Raw genomic sequence first — 3,997 nt, forward strand, 5'->3', positions numbered from 1 at the left:
AAACACAATGTAAGATATTTTGAGGAATGTTTGTAATTTAACTGTTAATAAGCCCCATTCACTACCATAGTAGGACAAAAGTATACTATGTAAGTAAATGTGGCTCCCGAACGGTTAAATTACGAACATCCTCAAAATACCTTCGTGGTTATTAGAGCAAATACATTTATACAAGTTTAGAATCTTAGGATTAGAATAAAATACTAGCGTAATAGCTAAAAAAAGTTAAATAAAAAGATTTAATAGATATAAATTATCTTATATGACAAAGAACAACTAAACGTTTTAAATTCACAATTCAATAATAATTTAATGCGATTTAAATTGTTTATGTAGTTTTCTAAGATGTTTATTTATGTAAATGCTGTGTGTGCTGCGGGTGCTGCCCCTTTAAATCCGTTGAAGTGACGTGAGTTACCATGGAAACGAGGCTGCTAGGAACAACAGAAAGCGGCAAAGCTCCGCGTTTCTTATGGGTTTCTTCGCTTTTTCAGGTAAGTTTCGTCCCTCAAATTACAAAAATAATACACAGAACTGTGGTTGACACCTATACGCTTTTGTTGAATATTCACCTCATTGAAATGGCTTGTGTCTTCGAGAAAAGTCCGTTAGCATCTCCGTTAGCATGGCGCAAACGCTTAGCGCTTGTTAATGAAAGTTTGGGCGATTGAGAACATCTAAATGTGTAATTGGGAGGTTTTAAAAGTGTTGTAAAGGGTGTCAATGCATTATTGGAAGTAGGTTAATTTGTTTATCCTAAAAATATGCGATGTACTCACAGTCTATGGATGTACTGTTACGTTATGCAGTAGCAACTTAACATGGAACGTCAAAATTAGCTGAGAGTATTACAATCAATGTTGTATCGTAAACCAATATTGATAAAAGTTGTTCTCTGAATTCAGGAGTGACAAAATAACCCCTCTATCATAAAAAAGAAGCTCAAGATTTCAGGATTTTGGAAGGGAGCTGCTGACAGAGATGTTGAAAACTCAGGTGAGTTGAAAAAGCTCATTCAATCACTTCATATGCACTTCACAACGTAATCTTGCATCTTGTTATTTTCCTTTAAAATTGTATTACAGTTATTTAAAGAATGTTTTGACAAACGTAAGGGACACTGCACAATACTAAATGAATAAGTAAACCTAAAACATAAAATTCAGCTATTTTTGTATATTCTATTTTTTATAGCATCCTTTTTAACGTTTCAACTCTCCTCTTGCTTGTTTCCTTTTGTACTGCATCCTAAATAATGTTTGCTCTGTGACAAGTTGCATGTTATGTTTGTAGATTTGTTCATGCTGATGGCCATGCAGCAGAGTTCAAGCAAACCTGTCAGAAAACATCTCTAAGGGGCTATGCATGAACCATATGGCTAGTATGTAAGACCTCAAACTTAAACACTACTGTTCAAAAGGCTGTGATTTATTTATTTGACAAAAATACAGTGAAAACAGAAATGTTGTGAAATTATCACAATTTAGATGAGCTGTTTTCTTTGTGAATATGCAGTTAAGTGTAATTTCTGTGATGCAAAACAGAATCTTTACTCTCACTTATAACAAACAGAAGTGCAACTTACCATTTTAAGGTAACACTAAAATAACACTAAACTATTTCCTAACACAACAATCAACTTTGATAATAATTGGAAATGTTTCTTGAGCAGCAAATCAGCGTATTAGAATGAACTTTGATTGATGATGAGACACTGAAGACTGGAGTAATGATGCGGAAAATTCAACATTAATCACAGGAATAAATTTCAACTTACAATAATTCATATAATAAAAGACGTAAAAAAATCTTAACCTAAACCTTTGAATGGTATTGTAAATTATAGTTATGATGGCTTGTTCCTCCAACTTAAAGGCGCAAAAGAGGATGTTCCCGCCGACTGAGAATCCAAAGACCGTTACTGAGTTTTTTAAATAAGCACATGCATAAGAACAGCCTCCCTCCTTCACAGCTCATTTCTAGGGAACGCCTTCCAAAACTCCTGCACGAGTATTTGAACACGAGTGTTTGTTTACCACTGGCATATGCTGTGTCGCATCAGTGGATTCATTATGTGAAATTATATGATAATAAACACATAAGATGTAAAGTTAGATCAGTCGACGCTACTCCCATTTCAACTAGCATGTAGCAGACGGGTCACTTACAACTACAGTACAAGAACAACGTCGATATACCTGAATAACAATACAACAATAATTATTCCACAAAGAAAGAATTTTTGTGACATGTGCGTCTGTCTTGACACCTCTCTGTTCCTTCATTGCTCTCCAGTGTTGAAATGTTTCCATTAACGACTCTGGTTTGTTTACGTTATTCTGACAATTTTCTCCTCTTCTCAGCGACTTAAAAAGTCTTTCTTTTATGTCCTCCTTCGCGTTTTTTCTCTTCTATGATGCAAATTCGAGGAGGAAAGCAGGAGCGACAATGAAAACAAACCGAAACTAAAGACGGAGTTTCATGCGCTATGCGCATGCGTCACTCGTGTAAAGTTACTGGAGCGTGCACGTCTCTCACAAGGAACGTAAATGCAGTGATTGACAAGCCAGAGGGCCAATCGTTGATGCGATGATTGCACCAACGATTGGCTGATGTTTTTAAGGCTCTACCTTATGCACAGATGACATATATTAATTTAATTACTTTCAGTGCGCCTAATAAATAGCCTTTTATCATTTAGTAAAGACAGTTTTAAGTAATATTGCAAAAATGTATTAAACAAACATCCTCTTTTCCACCTTTAATGATACTATTGCATATGTAGTTTGTTCCATATAGACTGTCTCGGTTCCCCAAATAATGAGGACAAATTTACTAAGGGATCCAGAAAAAATCAGATTGTGATTTGAACCAGATAATTGCTTAATAAGGTCACAAAATTCTTGGTAGTACCCAGGATGTCAAAGTCCACAAAAGAAGGCAGAGCTTTTTCACCTTTTACTCCCAAACTCTTCCAGTGTAAATCTAGAAAAAGTCCTACCTTTTTAGCCAAGCATTCACATGACACATTTTATAACCTTGTTCTTAAGTAATGAAAAGTATTAAACAAGTGCACATGATCATCTTTGGCTTGAAATAATATGAACAGCAGCTATTGTAATCCTTTTGCTTTCCTGTTTTTATCTATCAGGATACCCATACAGGTTACAGAAGCTCCAGTATGGATCTAGCCTCACTTGTAAAGACTTCAGATGACGCCTACACATCTCAGAGACTTCAGATGATGGCAACTGGATGGACATACAAAACTGCCAAACATTATATATATTGCAATCACTGCCTCAAAGCATAAGTTTGCAGATTTTCAACTCACTTTATATTTTTACAATAAATTGGGGTATTTGAACGGACAATGTTTACGCTTTTTTTTCTTGAGTTAAACTTAAATTCCCAATTAGTTCTTGACAATACTCTGTCAAATGACAGATTACGTATATTACAGACATTGTAACATTACAAAGTGGGTTGGAAATCTGTAAAATTCCTCTATAATCATAATTGTCTGTTTAACTGAGCATGACGTGAAACACATGTGAACATATGAACATTACTTTGTTACTTAATGAGATAAATGCTTATCCCTAGTTTCACAGACAAGGCTTAAGCCTATAGTCCTTGACTAAGACACATGTTTGAGCTGTCTCAATTGAAAAGAACTTTCAATGCAAGATTTTAAAATAAGCCAGTGCTAGTGATTTTTCTTAAGATTTCTTAAGAAAAAAATTTTCTAAGGCATGTTTATTAAAGATATTTAAACATCGTAATTTAACTAAGGCATAGTCTAGCTTTAGCTAAGCCTTGTCTGTGAAACCAGGCCTTTATGCACTTTCTTAATGCATTAATATAAGTAAGTTGAATTAAAAGATTAAATTCGGTTTACACTTTTTTGGTAAAACATACCAAGCAGATCAGCCCAGAAAATAAACCAGATGCGTAAACGTTTAGATTGCGTTATCAAAACGTGTTTGCAACGTTG

The 3,997-nt window shown here is 34.7% G+C and overlaps 1 long non-coding RNA gene across 1 annotated transcript; it reads left to right on the plus strand.

Moving 5' to 3' along the window:
• On the plus strand, positions 1–3,997 carry LOC129450073 (uncharacterized). The gene is made up of 4 exons (XR_012370803.1): positions 1–494; positions 906–996; positions 1,294–1,381; positions 3,152–3,997. It is a non-coding gene; the product is annotated as an uncharacterized lncRNA (long non-coding RNA).

The sequence above is a fragment of the Misgurnus anguillicaudatus genome, chromosome 8 (assembly GCF_027580225.2).
Source record: "Misgurnus anguillicaudatus chromosome 8, ASM2758022v2, whole genome shotgun sequence".
In the NCBI taxonomy this organism is placed as follows: Eukaryota; Metazoa; Chordata; class Actinopteri; order Cypriniformes; family Cobitidae; genus Misgurnus; species Misgurnus anguillicaudatus.